The 18,339-nt window shown below is 32.9% G+C and overlaps 1 protein-coding gene across 24 annotated transcripts in view; it reads left to right on the top strand.

The window, feature by feature from the left end:
• LOC145277659 (uncharacterized) overlaps positions 1-18,339 on the top strand; it is a 589,250-nt gene that overhangs the window by 422,415 nt on the left and 148,496 nt on the right. For 10 of the 24 annotated variants that reach the window (XR_013868190.1, XM_080129311.1, XM_080129295.1 and 7 more), the window contains one exon: positions 12,100-12,159. The gene's annotated coding sequence lies outside the window, so the exon portion shown is untranslated. Of the gene's footprint in view, positions 1-7,092; positions 8,526-11,628; positions 11,965-12,099; positions 12,160-18,339 lie in introns of those variants that run through there. The other 14 variants (XM_080129318.1, XM_080129307.1, XM_080129312.1 and 11 more) reach the window with 7 other exon arrangements.

The raw sequence follows: 18,339 nt of genomic DNA, 5'->3' as shown, positions 1-18,339 counted from the left end.
AATCTACGTTTCTTTGTGTCCAAAATTATTTCTTTACGATTATTTTATTTGTATTTTTCATTGCAAGCTGGAATTGTCTTCAAATAAAAAAAAAACAAAAACAAAGCAAATATGTTTTTCTAATGTAAAAAAAAAAGAAAGAAAACAAACAAAAAACTACTTGATCAATTTATATAGTTAAAAAAACAAAAACTATTAAGGTTTTTTACGACCCAACCCAGCGTAGTTTACTTCCTAAAAAAAAAATAAATAGAATCTACTTTTTAGGGGCTGATACGTTTCAAGGCCTTTAGATAGATTAAAATATAATATAAAAGAAGAAATTTTATTTTTAAATAATTAAAATTTAACATTTTAGCGTGGAGGATCACTTTCCTATGTAAATTTAATGTAAAATAAGACCATACTTCTTGACGACGTGGCGAGACATGTAATCGTCAGCATTTTTTTTTTTTTTTTTCAAGTTTGGTGGCTAAGGTGGAGACAGAAAGTGGAAATTGGGTGAGGTTGGGATCATAAGTTCCAAAAATTTTAAAAATACGTAGAAACACTTCAAAACGTACGTAGGTGTGTGTAGGGGGGGGACTTTTCATTTTAAAGATTTTATTGAAATGGTTTCACCGTTAAATATTACTTAATCAATTAATTATTATTTCCTGATAGTTTTAAGACTGTTAACACACACATAACTAGGTTGGACCTGTACAATGCACACTCTCTCCTTGTATTTTTTCTTTTCGTCACCCCCCCCCCCCCACAAATTACATCGCCCTTATATAAAGGATTTTTCATTTAATCTAAGGGCAATGATGTTAAGATTTTTATTATCCAATGTATTCCGTATTGTTTTTACCAGTCGCCATGTTTGTTTTCGTGCACGCATGCATTCAATTTCTGCGCGCGTGTGAAATTGCATATTGTTTTCACCGGTCGCCACGTTTGTTTTCATATGCGCGTGCATACATTAATTTTGTCCTCAGTTGGACGTACTTTTATACATCAATTCTATATACTCACTATTCCATAGCTAGCTATAGCATATACTGACTCGATGGGTCACGGGTATGTATATGTGTGTGTATATGTATATATATATATATATATATATATATATATATATGTATATATTTATATATATATTTATATTTTCTATTTATGTGTATTTTTGTCATATTTTCTTTTTTATTGTCCATCGTTTCGCTAGCTGTGTCAGAATTTGGGGGGGGGGGGATTTTTGACATCCTTAACACAAAACTGCGAATAAAATATACAAAACTCGTAATTTCTTATTTTAAAGTGAGCTGTTTTATTTCTCTATGGAATATGAACTGCAAGCACTTGTGCCCCCACGACGTAAACACACTCGACAGACCCGACAAGCTGCAAAATCCCACCCCCACACTGTAGAGATCCCTCGATGTAAAAGATCTTTCTACTCCAGTAGTTTCTTCCCCAGAACTGCTAGACTTTGGAATTCCATTCCAGGTCACTGCTTCCCCAACTGTACTGACATGCATAAGTTCAAGTGCAACGTGAACCAACATCTCGCTGCCCAAATCCCTACATAGTACCCCAGTAGATGTTTCCCCTGATAGTAGCTCCCTCCACCAAAGTGGCAATGTGCCTTGTTTGGGGTGAAAATGTAATTAAAAAAAAAGAAAAAAAAAAATACTTCCAAGGTAAACTATTAAAGTTTTTTTTTTTTTAAATAATAGAAATATTATTATTTTTTTTTTTTAAAGTGTTTACAAAGTGCATGCGCGCACTCATGCAGCCATTTTTCTATGTAATGGAATGAATTGAATTTTACAACCTAAATTTTTTTCAATTTTTTCAATTTAAAAATCTATCAAAAATTTTTTATTGGTTCAATTTTTAAGATATTTTCAGGTTTAATGTGAAATGTTATGTTCTTTCCAATAAACCGAATAAAATTTTCTAGAAAACATTTTTTTTAAATCACCTCCCCCCATTTTGAAATGTCTATCAAAATGAAAATAATTAATTTTCTCACCTAAGGTTTATATATCACAAACTGAAGATAAAAGATTGATAAATACTCTAATTTAAAACAAAAACAAAAGAATAATTATGTGCAAATCTACATGTAAAGTCAAAAGTTTAAAATCTTAAAAAAAAAAAAACACGTTGATTTTTTTTTTTAATTGAAAGCTCATAATTTGAAAATACTGTCCAGTAAAAATTGGACATTTACACAATTTTTTCTATTTCATTTAATGTTTTTTTTTGTTTTTTTTCCAGATTTTTGAAAAAAATTCATTGCATAATGTAGAAATAAAATATTTTAAATCAAAAGCTCACGTAATTCTTTAAGAGAATAAGCAAAATGGAAAAATTGTCGGCTGGTTTGTGTTTAAACGGCAACTTATTTCTTCAACTGATGAGTGAAATGTGATCATTTTTCAAATACGGTGATCCATACTGACTAACTTTGTTGTTGACAGTAAACACATGTCAGCACTTCAAAGGGAAGACTACTAAAAATAAAATAACTTTTTTCACGAACCAGGGCCTTCGTAGTTTTCAACCGGAGGAAAGGTCAACTCCGTTCTGAACATCTAATATTACAATTTAAAAACGCGGTCTTTTTGAATCCTCGCCTAAAAATATTTTAAAAAGTACTTGGAATATAAAATATAAATATGGACAAATTCTTAAAAATGAACAATGGATGTACCCATTGATTATCATTTTTAACTTGTAAGTGATTTTTTTTTATAATTTATATATATTTTTATATTAGAAGTAAGTTAAGATTTGTGAATTTCTTGAAATCTTTTTTAAAGAAAACAGATTTAAAAAAAATATTGAATACTTTTCTATTAAACGTTTTAATATTTTAAAATTTGGTATTTGCTCCTTTTATTGAAAAAAAAAAAGGGTTTAAATGACATTTTTAAAGTAGTTATAAGCTTCAAAAGATAGTGAGTCTAATTATTCAATTTTTTTTTTTTTTACTAATTTTTAATGGCAACATCTGACACTGCTATCGTTTCGCACTCTAATTTGTTGAATTTTGGAAAACTATGAATTATAAATGATTTAATTTGCATTAAGAATCGGATAGAGGTATTTGAAGTTTTATCGGATTATTTTCCTCATAGTTCCCTTAGAGGGGGCACATAGATATTCGGCACATTAAGAGACCACTTCTTTCTTCGCCAAATAATTATATACGTACGATTTAAATTTCATTAAAATAGCATATAATTTGTTTGTTTGACTTGCTACTTCTTTCTCGTTTCCACTCACCACTCAAAATAGTTTTGTTCGATTAGAAAAGGGGACGTTTTTACTCGACTGTCCGACTTTTATAAGATAAAACGGACTTATATTTATTTATATACAAACAAATGCAAATAAGTCCACCCCGTCACATAAAAAAAATAGCGAGAAATACACATTGGCCTTTATTATATATATATAGTGTGTGTATGTATATATATATATATATATATATATATATATATATATATATATATATATATATGTGTGTGTGTGTGTGTAGAATGCTGGCGCGCGGGCTGCTAAATCTCTCTTTCTCTTTCTTTCTCTCTTGTTACTATAAAGTACACACGTAGACAGACTGACATGCGAGCTGTGGCTGGGGGTCGTGGTCGGTGGGGGTCGAGAGACGACTCTACAACTGTTCTCGAGTGCCGGTGCCTGGTGTGTGCGTATTATAGTGGCCTAGATTCCACCAGTCAGGAGTCCCCTTCCTACCACCGACCCTCACACTCCGGCTGCACTGGCTGTGCTAGACATCGACTGTCCTAGTCGGTGCTCTGGGTGGAGGGGGGGATCAGCGGCACTTAAGAAAAGAAGAGAGGGACATAGAAGAACGAGGAGAAGAGGGAGGAAGAGGAGGCGGGGTTTCCTAAAGGACCCGGCGGGTGGTGTGCTTTAGAGTAAAAGCAAATAGTAAAATAAATAAATAAATAACGAGAAAAAGTTGTACGACGGGAGTAAAAAAAAGTAAAGAGGGTGAGGGGAGTGAGTATGTGGTTTAAACTACGTGAGTAGTCGTAGTAGTAGTCGTCGTCTTTTATTTCTTTTTCTACTTTTATTTATCATATTTTTTTATTTGGCTACAACTGCTGAAACGCTTGTCTAGAGTTAGTTTTTTCTTTAGTAACTTTCTTCCACTCGGTCCCACCTTACATTTTTTTTTTTCACTTTCGTATTTTTTGTTGTTGTTGTGTCCGCCTTTTTCTTTCTTTCTTTCATTTATTTATTTTTGCGTCCAGCTGTTGACCATTTAGTGGTCACTCTCACTCATCTTTTTTTTTTTTTTTTTTGGTCACACAGCACACTCCATCCACTGTCGAGAGTCAAAGATAACAACCACTTTTAACTGGAGGGAGACTAAGTAAGTCAGTTTGTCAACAAACAAATATAAGGCGACATGGCATCATCGTCATCATCGGGAGTTATTTTACTCCCCACGAGGGCAAAATTAGACGCAGTTTTTAATGAGGCGTATATCCATCGCCCCTTCAAAAACGGTACTCTGAATGTGACAAAAATAAATTTGCCCCTGTCGCTAAAAAATTCCGCACTTGTGCAGTTTATAACACCACTGAGCAAATTTAGGAAGCTATTGTGATCAAAGGAAGGAGATGGAGTTTTAACTCTAAGATGAACACAATTTTCTTTGTAATGCTAAACTGCACTAGTTGCCATAATTTCTCCTACCTTGATTGAGGAAAGAACAGATGTTGCACTTTGAATTATTTATTTGCACTATAGTAAAATTGCAATGTAACAATTTAGGGGGAAGTCCAGCTACTCGCAAAAAATGCTCTTTGGATTGGGACACATTTAAAAAAAAATGTTCCAGTTTAGGATTCCTCCTTCAGTGACCAAGGACAGAAAAGATTGCATTTATTTGCTTCCCCACTGAGCAAATTAGATACAAGGCCGTTAACCAAGGGCAGAAAAGATGAAATACAACATCAGAACACATCTTCACCTTAATCCTAACCAAAAAGACTTATTAGGCAACCTTAAGACACTGCAATCGCTAGATATGAAATTTGGGGTTTGTATTACTGTACACATAGATTCGAAAAAGTTGTCAAAAAACAAATATAGAACAAATAAATGTTATCAAAGGCAAGATAAGTTACTTTACTACCTAACTGGATACATTTTTCGTGTTTTTATTCAATGTAACATGTTTATTCAGCTCGAAAAGCATACAGCGTTTACCGATGTATTGGAAAATTCAAGTTGGCGCCCCAGCCCCACTCTCTCTTTAACACGGTAAGTTCAGGAAAAGATGTTATAAATAATAAACTAGACAAAATACTGTTAGAAATTCGCTCAATATATGTTACCGTGACATAAATTGACATATATTCGGTGTTTTTTTAATAGTATTTTGTCTAGTTTATTATTTATAACACCTTTTCCCAAACTTACCATGTTAAAGAGAGTGTCGGGCGCCATATTGAATTTTCCAATACATCGGTAAACACTGCTTGTTTTTCGAGCTGAATAAACATGGTACATTGAATAAAAACACAAAAAATGTATCCTGTTTGGTAGAAAAGTAACTTATCTTGCCTTTGATAATATTTATTTGTTATATATTTGTTTTTTGACAACTTTTTCGAATCTATGTGTACAGTACTACAAACCCGAAATTTGTTTGTATATACTAGAAAAAAATATGCGTTCAAGAGCGAAGTAAAATTTGTGCTTTTTTATTAGAGCGAATCTAAATCAAAATATTGAATTTCAAGAAAAAAAAAACCCAATGGTATCTACTTGTCACGTCACAGTAATTAACATATCCAAAAATTACGAAAAGCGAATAGGTAGAAAATTAATTATTAATGAAAACAGTTTTCGAAGACAATTAGCGAAAATTAAGTTTTGCTAAATTGGCCCAAGATTTCAGAAAATCATTACCTCCCTTGTTACGTGTCGAACTCTCCGGTTTCTTTATTTTATTTGTAAAACTTAATGTTATTGTTCGCTAATTACATTCGAAAACTATTTTCGTTAATTTCAACTTCATCGTTTTTCACAATTTTTAGATATCTTCATTACTATGACATGAGAATTAAGTAAACTAATTGTCTTATTTTTATTTGCCCTAATTGTATTATTAAAGGTTCAAATAAAGACTAATTGTGTTAAGTTTGTTATTTTTATTGTAGACTTTTCAATGTTTGTTTTTATTTTTATAATTTTACTAGCAGGCGCCCCGCCCCGCCATTGCCCGGTCATAAAATAGGCTTAAATATGATATTTTGATTAATACAAATTTCGTATTTATTATATTATATTGGACCCAATACATAGTAATTATTTAAAAAGTAAAAAAAAAAAAAAAAAAAAAACGTGCGGCCTGCGGCGCTACTACCGAGAATCGAAACCAAAACGTTTAGTTTACGAGTTACTTTTTCCTTTGACATTAATCCCTGAGCTATTAAGACATGTTTGTTGCAAGGCTAAAAATTAAAACATGTACATGGCTATTACGTTACGCATGCATATTTGTAATGCTGTCGTTCGACCTGCACCTGGCAAATTCCATTTTTTTAATTTTCACACTTTTGCACCTATTTTCCCCGGCTAAAACCCAAATATAAAGTTTCGCATGAGTGGAATACCTTTTAAGTTTCATGTCTGTAGACCAAAAACTGTCAGAAGTTTGGTAGGCATTTTGTAAAAACAAATTTTATATATATATATATATAGAGAGAGAGAGAGAGAGAGAGAGGTTTGTGTTTATTATAACGTTTTTATACAAATCACGTAGAATATCTACATGAAAATAATCACACGGAATAGTTGAACAAAGATGATCATTCCATAAGCAAACCGAAAAAATCATAGGAATTAATTCAAATGAATGTTTAAAAGAATATGCAAATTAGCTAGATCTTTTGCAGATGAATGCAATTCCACGACACATATATAACAAAGTTGTATTTTCTTTTTAAATAAATAGAAAACAAAGGTGGGGGGGGGTTAATATGAATATCAATACAAAAAAAATTTAGAGGTGCAAAGATTTAAAAAAAAAAAAAAAAAAAAAAAGCGAAGATACTGTTTTGCCTCGTCACCGGTTCCGGTAGCGCCCCGTGCAGACAATTAGGGAAAACGCTAGCTGACTATAATCCTTCCATTTCCTCTTAACTCCCTAACCTCTACATAAAAACAAATTAAACTAAATATAACTCACATTACCCATCCTTACACATAGCAGCTGTGTTTACTGTTTCAAAATTCATCACGATCGGTTAATTAGTTGTAGATTCTATAGAAGGACATACTTAAATTACAGATAATATACTATACTTTGACCCTAGCCAGACTGGTCTCAGACAATCATTCATTCATTCATATAGCCTCCAAAACCGCCCTCCCTTTCTCTAAAACAAAAAACCCAAACTTTTTTTGAGTACTTATGCACTTATGTTACCATGATGAAATAAAACTTATTTAGAAAGCCATTCTTAACATGGGGAGGATGTTTTGTAGCTATTTTGTACTTTCACCTAACAATTTAATAAAAATAAGATGTCGTAAAACTTTAATTTAACCTGAAAATACTATTTAAAAAAAAGCACGGTAACATAAGTGCACGTGCACCTTTTTTCGTCTTTACGTTCGGGTTAGGATTAAAGTGTAGTATCTTTTCTGTCTCTCCGCAACAACGACAAGTTTGCTTGTCTCGCTTGTCATTTGCGAATAATTGTCAATCGGATTATAGCCTCCTTTCAATCCAGAGTTCCCTTTTGGGGAGCTAGACTTTTTTCACGGGTATAATGTGGGGAGTTGGACACAAGTGTTGCTTTTTAATTGACTGTATACTTTCATTTTTACATAGACAACACTGCTATTGACCAGGGTCAGGGTCACCCCTTTTTTCTTTCTCGACGTATGCCCTCCCCTCTTGGTGAACGAGGCTTAAGTAATTGTAGTCGTAGATTCGAAATCTGTCGTTTATGGTCTGCCTCTAGACACCAGAAGAAGTGATTTTTTTCTCTCTCTCTCCTCCTTTTCTGCCCTGACGGTCGACAACAAATGGGTCAACCCGGAAAGTGGAGAGGGGGAGGGGGACGTGCGGTCACATGGTCCTCGTCGTCTCCTTTCGATAAATCTCCTTCTCTCTCTCTTCTTACGCTAAAGTTTTTTTCTAGTACTACTCTTGGTAAGTGCATTCGACACTTCGCTTACTCACATATCCACACACACTACTCTATCTCACACATTCCTCCCCGACCATCTTACTATTGCTATTTCTACTACTACTATCCTAAAGACACACACAAAAAACGCAATTCACACTTAATTGTACGCATCTGTTTTTGTATATGTTGTTGCCTCTGTCGCGTCGACTTTACTACAGCGACACAAGAATAACTTTTTGTTGTTGTTGATACAACAAAACTTTCACTTCGTGAAAACTTTTCTTTCTCCACCGAGAGCGCACCCGCGGAAAAGTTAGTTTTTTTTAAAATTTATTTTTAAAAACTTTTGTTACGGTAATATACTATTGTTCTTTTTTATGTAAAGTTTTTTTCTTTCTTTTTTTTAAAATAGTTTTCTGACAATTATCAATATTTTCGATCCGATAGATACCCTTGTTTCTATTTTTTTTTTTTGTGTGTGTGTTATTGCTTTTTGTTTTTCAGTTTAAAAGGATACTATTAGATGGTTCAATTTTTACGACGTGCCCTCTCCCCTAGCGTATTATAAGCATTCGAGCACCCCAACCTCATGTTAAGAACGGCTTTCGGAACAAACACCCCACAATCTCGAAAGTCGTTCTTAACATGGGGAGGTTGGCCCAACCTCCCATGTTAAGAACGGCTTTCGGAATACCCCCCCCCAGGTCGGGGTGCTTATAATGCGGCGAATGCGCTGCTTGCGCTGTAGCACGTCGTAAAAATCGACCTTTTAGATGTTAGTATCTTCTTAGCGTTTGATCAACTGTCATTTGTTTTATTCGGTTATAAATAATAAAACAACTGTGTGTCTGTATAAGATTGATAAATATAAATATTCGCAATGAGGTATATGGTGCTTTTTTGTCGGCAGACCTGGACGAGCTTTCCCCCCTGCCGTAAAATTAATTCCTTTTCACGTTTTCTTATTTTTTTTCTTTTACTGCGGATTATCGTCGATAACTGATTTAACTTTCATATTAACAGGAAAACATTTTTTTTAAAATACCAGTTTATTTAATAACTTTTAACGTGGGGGGGGGCACTTTTAAATTATTCGATTCTAGTAAATTGATACCCCACTTTTCGGGCATTCAGCAAAACTCCTTATTAAGCTATTTTTGTGATGTAAAAGAAAAATTTAATAGAACGTTATGATTTAAGTGACCCCCCCCCTACGTTAAAAGTCATGAAATGAACTTTATAAAAAAAAAAAAAATAATAAAAAATATTTTTCCTGCTAATATGAAAGTTAAGTTCTATTTATCGACAATAATCTTACGGCAGGGGAGAAAGCTCGTTCAGGTCCGCCCTTTTGACAGTCTGAAACAGAAGTGATTTCAGACTAACAGTGACAATTTTTTTCCTTTTTAAATAAACTATGTTGCAAAGTGGTAATTGGTTAACAGAAATGGGGGAACACTGTGCCCTCAGATATTCACTCTCTTTCTCTCACACACAAAATAAGAATCTGCTTTTATTATTATTGAAAAACTGGAGAAAGAAGCAAACCAACAAAATATTAATAGAATTTAGAGTGGGCGATCAGTTGCACATTTAAATTTAATGTAAAATGATCACCCATTTCCGGACCATTTTAGGATAATTTTCTGTTAGTCTCTTTCATTAATCTTCATAACAGTCTACCATTGATTGATTAGCCAACAATATTTATATAATTTGGATTATTATGACCAATGTCCTCATCTTGATTGTTAACAATGCTCTCGGGTGTTGGTTCCTGTGTACGAAAATATAAAAATAATAATCCAAACAATATAAATTATCTAAAATTCCGAAATGTAGCTAAAACGAATATCTTTTATCAGTTTGTTACTAAAGTATAAAGTTTTCTAGTTAATGGCTTTGGCACGTTAACATTCCCTCGAATTTGTTTTCACTTTTTAAAAGTTCCGTCCGCGCAAGGGAAGAGTTGATAAAGCTTGTCCTTCACTCCTTCACATACTGAACACGGACTTTTTATTTAAAATTTTGGGTATGTATTACTGTACACATAGATTCGAAAAAGTTGTCAAAAAAACAAATATATAACAAATAAATGTTATCAACGGCAAGATAAGTTACTTTTCTACCAAACTGGATATATTTTTCGTGTTTTTATTCAATGTAACATGTTTATTCAGCTCGAAAAGCATACAGTGTTTACCGATGTATTGGAACATTCAAGATGGCGTCTCACACCCTCTTTAACACCGTAAGTTTGGGAAAAGGTGTTATAAATAAAAAACTATACAAAATACTATTAAAACCCCGTCGAATATATGTCAACCTATGTGACGGTAACATATATTGAGCGAGTTTTTAACAGTATTTTATCCGTGTTTTTTTTTCTTTATAACACCTTTTCCCAAACTTACCGTGTTAAAGAGAGAATCAGACGCCATCTTGAATGTTCCAATACATCGGTAAACACTGTATGGTTTTCGAGCTGAATAAACACGTTACATTGAATAAAAACACGAAAAATATATCCAGTTTGGTAGAAAAGTAACTTATCTTGCCTTTGATAACATTTATTTGTTATATTTTTGTTTTTTGTTTTTTTGACAACTTTTTCGAATCTGTGTACAGTAATACAAACCCAAAATTTAAATTTTTTTGATACTTATACAGAATACGGACCTTGCTGAAATAATATTTAGAAACCTATTCTTAACATAGGGAGAAGAGGGCGTCTTACTTTCACCTCAACAAGACAGTGTAAAACTTGAATTTAACTTGAAAATAATGATAGAAATCTACTCAATAAATGCCACGGTAACACTTATTGGGTGGATTTCTATTAGTATTTTGTTTATTTTTCAAGTCTTGAGCGATTACTGACACCCCGAAGACGGCATGTTGTTGTCGGTTTAACTTACCAACTCGGCACTACTTTCGAACCGAATAAAAGATTTAAAATACGTTTAAACATACAAAACTAATCCAGGTAGTTAGAATAGTAACGTGTCTTGCCTTTGGTAACATTTATTTATATATTTTAAATTTTTTATACCTTTTTCGTTTTTTTTTTTGCTTAATCCCCGAAAATAGCACGACCCGTATATTCTGCCTAGCTACCTATCTTTCAAACTAAGTATAGTTTTAAATAAAGTTTTGCTTGCATATGTATTTTGATAACAAAGGAAAAGTATGCACAGTAAAATTAATATATATATATATTTATTATCTCCAAACTTTGTTATTACACTATAACTTTCCCCCAACAAAGTTATAAAACTTGTTTATAACTTTAAAAATAAAAACTTCGGTTGTTAGATATCGTTACATAAAACGAAAAACTTATTGCAAAATGCCCCCCTCCAACTCCATAAAAGAAATCTCCTTTTATTTATTGTCCCTATTTTGTGTGCGCGTGTAGGTGGTTCCACCGGCTTTCAAAGCCACGATAATGACATCATCGTCGTCGTTGTTGATGTCACATACAAAAAGAAAGAGAAGACTTCTCCATAACTCCTCAAAACTATCTAAAATCCCAACTTAACACAGACGGAAGATCGTTCACCACGCAACTCTTTATCTCCCATTTTACACGCACAAAAAAAAAAAAAAGTTGTTTTGAATTTGTAACGCTTTTCCAAAGTTAAAAAGTCAAAAACCTTCGCATTTGTTTAATGTTTGATTGCTCAACTTCGTTACAGCAAAATAAAAAGTTGCTCCATAAGTTTGTGTTAGAAGCTTTTCGTCAGTTTTTGACATCTGTCTACATAAACTATTTTTTTTTAACAAAACATAGGTAATTTTTATTAACGATTCTGTTTGTTATTCTGTAAAAATAACATTTTTAACTTGTTTGTATTTTTTTTTCATAACGATCTATTTTATGACATTCTGGTTTCAATTAAAATATATTTGTTTTTCCTTTTTCTAGATCCTGTTTTCAAATTTGGTTATTTTACCGACTCGTACACAATTAAACACATAAGATGAAGTAAGTGGTTTTATTTATTTAAGTGAATATATTGAAGCGGGGCTCCTAAAGAGGCGGCCTGAGTTTGTCTAATTTTCTATAATCAATTTTTAATATTGGTGCTAAATGCACTTATTGATCCGCGCTATTTATAAAATAGCATTTCCAAGTTTAATTAAAGTTTTGATATTGTATGGTTAAAGTATAGAATAGATACAAAACACCCTCCCCATGTTAAGAATGGTTTTCTAAATAATGTTATTTCAACACGAATCAATAAGTGCACTAGTACGTTAATATTATTTAAAATGTTTAATAATTCAGTGCAAATTTCTGCAAATATTTCTGATTTTTTTTTCCCCCCGATTATACTCTTCGGAAAGTTTTTTTTTTTTTTTTTTTTTTTTTTTTTTTTTTTTTGTGCCGACTTAAGGTTATTGGGTTAAATTAACACCTAAGGGAAGATATCTTTTTGTAAAATAATAAGCTCGTTTTTATTTAAAAAATAAAATTGGAATATTTTGCAAACCAAGTATCCAAAATATTCCACAAAAATCAAAAAACAAATTGATATTTACATTGCAGATTAATTTATGCACCACCGGCACTGCCTAAAAAAAAAAAAAGACAAAATTGTGGCAATCTCATTGAGAGTCAACAGCTTCAATATACCTCTAAATTTCGTAACTTTTTAAAATATTTCCTTTTCTATCTTTTCTTTAAAACATGTGATTAAAACACACACACACACACACACACACACACACACACAGCAGCAGCATCAGCAAATACCTTGAAAATGCTGCTGTGAAACCTGACTTAGTTATATGGAATAAGTCAGAGAGAGTTGCAACCTTGGTTGAAGCAAGTGTTCCTAATGATAGGGGTCTGAACAGAGCTGAAAGGGAGAAACAGACCAAATATCAAGGTCTCATGTATGATATGAAAAGAAACTGGAATCTTAGAGAGATATCAATCATACCAGTTATTATAGGTGCCACAGGGCTTATGAAGAACATGAAGTCCTACCTAACTAATATTCCTGGTTAACCAAGTGCAAAAGAGATCCAGACAATTGCACTTAAGGGAACAACGAGGATACTAAAAAGAGCTCTCGGGTGGTTTCAATAAAAAGCAGGGCAAAGAATGAAAGAAAGAAAAAAAAAGGTAAAGTTACAACTTTCATTACTTTACTAGATCACGCACGACAGGCCGTGACCTGTGTTCGTTCGGGAGTCAATCCTTCCAGGCATTATTTCCTCCTTTGACAGGAGATATCGGTTTATTGTCGGTCATTAAAGAAATGCTGACAAGACTGATCACGGTAAAATTTCGAAATCCTCCAGGGTTCCCTGTGTTGTGATGTCATGAAAGAGACATATCACATTATTTTGATTCCACCCAAGAAGGCATGGTGCAATATTAACTTTTTTTACGTAATGGGGACTAAAAGTCTCCCTCCCTTTAAAAAAAAAGAAAGCTTCATAAATTCAATAAATAAATTTGTCAAAAATGTCATATTTGTAAACTTCATTTACAGAATTTTTGGCAAAGGTAGGTACATTATAATTAACAACGGAAAAATGGGTGTAAAAGAAAACATTGTTTTTTTGTTTGTTTTTTTTTTTTGGTGTTTTTTTTTTTTTTTTTTTTTTTTCAAGAAATGACCAAAGGCAAAGGTTTTCTACTTACCTATATTGCCTTTGTGTTTTTAAAGCATTTTTATTATTATTAAAATTTTTAGTTTCTTCATTTCAGTATTTTGTTTAAAGCGGATAGTTTTCCGGAAAATTCATCGAAGTGTGATTATTTTATTTTTATTTATTTCGGCATTTTCTTCTTTCAGCGGGACAGAAAAGTAGATTTTATTGCGTTTGGAACATTTTATTTATTTTTTACATAAAAAAGATGAACCTGCCAATTCTGTGAATTCAGAAAGCCGGCGACAACCATTTTGGATTCTGACTAACGATATCCGATTTAAACAAAATCTTACATTTGAAATAAGAAAAAAAAAAACTCTTTAAACATTTTAATATATAAAAATATGCATTTATGCCTTTGGTAATAATAGTTATTTCTTGGGTATTATTATACAAACACCGTGACAGCGTTAGGGTTAGGGTTAGGATTAGGGTTAGGGTTAGGGTTTAGGGTTAGGGTTAGGGTTAGGGTTTAGGGTTAGGGTTAGGGTTAGGGTTAGGGGTTAGGGTTAGGTTTAGGGTTAGGGTTAATTCGCTGTCACGGTGTTTGTATAGTTTTACCATTTCTTGAATATTTTTCACTACCTTTTTACTATAATGCACCTTTTACTGAATGTTTTTAATTTTTATTTCTTCATTCATATTAAATTATTAATTCAATTCATTACATGGGTACTTTTTTACCTTCCACATCGGTAAAGTTATTAATAAAATCAGTTTATTAATTGGGAATCCAGAACCTCGCACACACATTCTGGATGCGGGCAAAATCTATGATGGGGCTGGGGCGCGTCCGTATTCCCAGACGAGGACACCTCAGACGATCAACCTAAAAATTAATATCTGCATCAAAAGGAGGCGGGAATACTTGGGAGGGTGTCCCTCTGGAACTAACCATAACACTGTTTGTATGGGGTGTTTATTTGCTTCTCACTTCTGGAAAATGTGGTACAGGGTTAAAATTCGGAAGAGGCCACTCTGGTTATCAGTAATTAATTATTATGGACAGAAGGAACTAAACTATTTTTTAAGCTTGTGCACTAAATAATATATTTTTCAAATTTAGAATTGGGACCCATTTTTAAGACCCTATCCTAAAGCTTAGATTTAATTCGGCAAAAGTCGGTTCGGTTCAAATTCTGAAGAAGCGCCTTATTTTTTCCTGGAACATTTTTTGTTTGTTAATGATTTTTTAAAAATCTTTATTTTTAATTCCCTTAACCTAAAAAAAACAAACAAACCAAATTACTGGTTTAATTTACAATACTTCAATCGTGAAGCTAGTGTATATGTGTGTGTCTCTCTTTTTTTTTTTTTTTTTTTTTTTTTAATTAAAGTTAATTTAATTTTACTACACCGCCCGCGCCCCTCCCTTACTCTAGCTGCTAATGTATTCATACTGTCTCGATACGGCCTTTGGGGTTGTTCTCCTTCAAGACATTACCACTCTCTAAAGGAGTCAGGATTGATATATTGCCGATTAGGCAATCGGCAATAGGGATACTAGCAGCTAGAGTAAGGGAGGGGCGGTGTAATAAAATTAAATTAACTTTAATTTAAAAAAAAAAAGCTAATAGTCCGATTAAGGCAACTTTTTAAACTACTCTGTGCAGTGTGCACTACTGCACGCCTTTGGACGGGAAGGGGGGGGGGCGTGATACCCCATTTTAAACCGATCTCGTGTGACCTCCAGTTTCTGCCTCCCCATGAAGTAAAACATCAGACACAAAATCACCCCCTTCCCTCGAAAAAATATAATTATATAACAGCAATTAATAAAAATTGATTTAGTTTCAGCGTCTAAGATTACCTATTTTTTTTATCTTTCCTCTTCGGCATATTAGATGTAATAAGTTAACGGTCCAACAGTGGGTTCGTGTACAATGTACATTATGATAGTTGAATCATTAAACGCTAGATGTCTGGAAAGGAAGAAAGAAATATAGATTTTATTTAAAAACTTGATCGCCTTTCTTCCTCTGTTAACTGTTTTATAGTGTCTCCAGTTAGTGGGCCACTGGGCCGGGGTGCTGATGTCAACATAACTTGCTGACGACGTCCGACGCAGCCAACCCAATCGTTAACTTTTACTTTGAAAGAATTTTTTTTTTTTTTTTTTTTTTATCTCAGGGTCAGAGTAGACGCTTTATTTATTTATTATTTTCTGTGTACCGAACCATGACCCTATTACGAAGGTCATGACCGAACCCAATCTTACGAATTCAATTTGGATCAAAGCAATTATCTTGGAACTTTTCAGCTCTGTAATTGCTGACAAATGTTTTAGATGGGTTTCGTCTCGCATTGCAACTGTTGTGAGGGTAAAAATACGTTTGTAACACTGAAGTTTATTCTGCAGTGTTCAAAATCAAAGCGCGACGGATAATGACTGCTTGAAAGCCTTGAATCCCTTAATGTCGTCTGCTCACTTAAAACAAATCAATTTAAATATTTCCAAGCTATTATTCCTGAACTATTTTCTAATATGATAAAGAAAAAACATGAACTCTTATAAATTATAATTTTATATGAATTATAATTTATTTAATTGAACAGAAGTTTTGAATACGATTTTCTTGAACCGAAACTCACGGCTCTTTATCAATCCAGACTTCTGTCTCCGCTAATCAACCCCTTGTTTTTATAAGAACTCTAAAAAATATTCACGAACATTCTATTTTCCTATTGCTGTAAACATCCATTTTAAACATAAATTATCTCTTTTGTGAATGTCTTAATTCATTATTTGTTTTGTTTACCGTATGACAATGTCTCTCGTTTTCTCACGTTTGAATATAAAACCTGCAAATCTTTTTCACTGAAAATATTTCTTTGAATCCTCAAATATCTTCCTCCTTGCAAAACACCCTTAAGTAAAAGTTAAAAACCTGTCGTGAACATATCCCTAAAAAATAATGACCTCCTCCCCACACGTTATATTAATTTATCCTCTTAAATAAAAACAAAAAAACTTAAGCGCTTTCCTTCTTTGGAATAGGACGAAAATCGAATTTTTATTAAAAACTTATGTAATGTTTACGTCAATTTCAGCTCTACTTAGTTTTCATGCCGGGATTAGTAACATATCATATTACTGTACTGGGGAAGGGGGGTGCCCGATCGTAAAATAGTAAATATATTTTAATTTGTCCAGATTCCGTATATATTATTATAGTCGTGGTTTCAAAAGTAAAATAAAATATTTTTTTTTTTTTTTTAATTTCAGTGGATTATTATCGAATGGACACTAATCTAGCAGATAATAATAATAATAATAATAATAATAATAATAAAGTAAATATTTGTAGGGAGTGCTCAGTTTCTTATACAATGTTCTGGTAAATCGATCACCCATTTTAGAACCACTTTGCGTTCTTAAGCCAAATTTCGCGAATTTAGCCTTTTTAAAAAGCAGTTTCGCCTTTTTTTAAATTTGAATTTCACTTTAAATTGGCACTTTCCGATTATTTTATATCCATATCTATGGTTATCTTCAAGTTTCGTCACCTGACATTTACAAAGGTTTTGCTTGGACGAATTGTTTCTTCAATTTTTTTTTTTTTTTTTTTAATGCAATTTTCACATTTCATCATCCGACATTTATAATTTTTAAATACCCAGGAAATCTCTTTGCTATACTTTCGTATGTGCACAGTTTCTAATACAATGCCTCAATCCCCCATATTGGAACCACTGGACGAGAACGCGCACACCCTATTTTACATAACTGATTTTTCATTTATCAGTCTAAGGGCAATAATTAATGGGCAATGTACGCTAGAGCACCAACTAAAGATTTACCGTTTAAAAAGTTGATTTTTTAAGGGTATTCAGGTCTGTATTCCATATGTTTTCACAGGTCGCCAGGTTTGTTTTCACACGCGCATTCAAGTGAAAACAAAACCGAATACAGCTAATTGGCTAATCGTGTCGTCATTTGGCTGCTTCCTGTAAACCGCTGGAAGATGTCGACACAAAGATTGACTAAGTATCTCTTTCTTTAGAGTGCCCCTTGGAGGAGAAAGATCCTAATCTCATCTCATGTCTAATCTTTCAAATGAAGATAGGCGTAAAAAAACAAACAAACAAAAAAAAAAAAAACACTGGCAGAGCAAGTTGATCAAAAGTTCATATTTAGTTGAAATACAATTAAATGAGAGCGGATTCATTTTATTTGTTTTTTGGTATTAGGAATTGACTAAAGTATACTCCCTCCCTTTTCCCAACTATAATAATTTTTTTGAGTTTATCAAAAACTAGCCGTACTTATATGGCATTGCATCATGTACCAAATTACTTGTCTCCCTACGAGTGCAGTTAGACATGGTGTCGGTTTCCGGTGGGGAAAATCTAGCCCCCCCCCAAAAAAAAGAAAAAAGCCCTCTTAATGAAGGGAAGAATAAAAATTTTCAGTTTATAAGACAAACACTACACTTTGATCAGTAGAGATCAATTTTGGTGATGCTCAATATTAAGAATTCGCCGCTACCAGACTTCT

The sequence above is a fragment of the Euprymna scolopes genome, chromosome 6, assembly GCF_053919585.1.
Source record: "Euprymna scolopes isolate OS-2025 chromosome 6, ASM5391958v1, whole genome shotgun sequence".
Taxonomy (NCBI): Eukaryota; Metazoa; Mollusca; class Cephalopoda; order Sepiida; family Sepiolidae; genus Euprymna; species Euprymna scolopes.
Note: the sequence above shows the minus strand (reverse complement) of the source record. Positions and strands in the feature narration are given on the sequence as shown.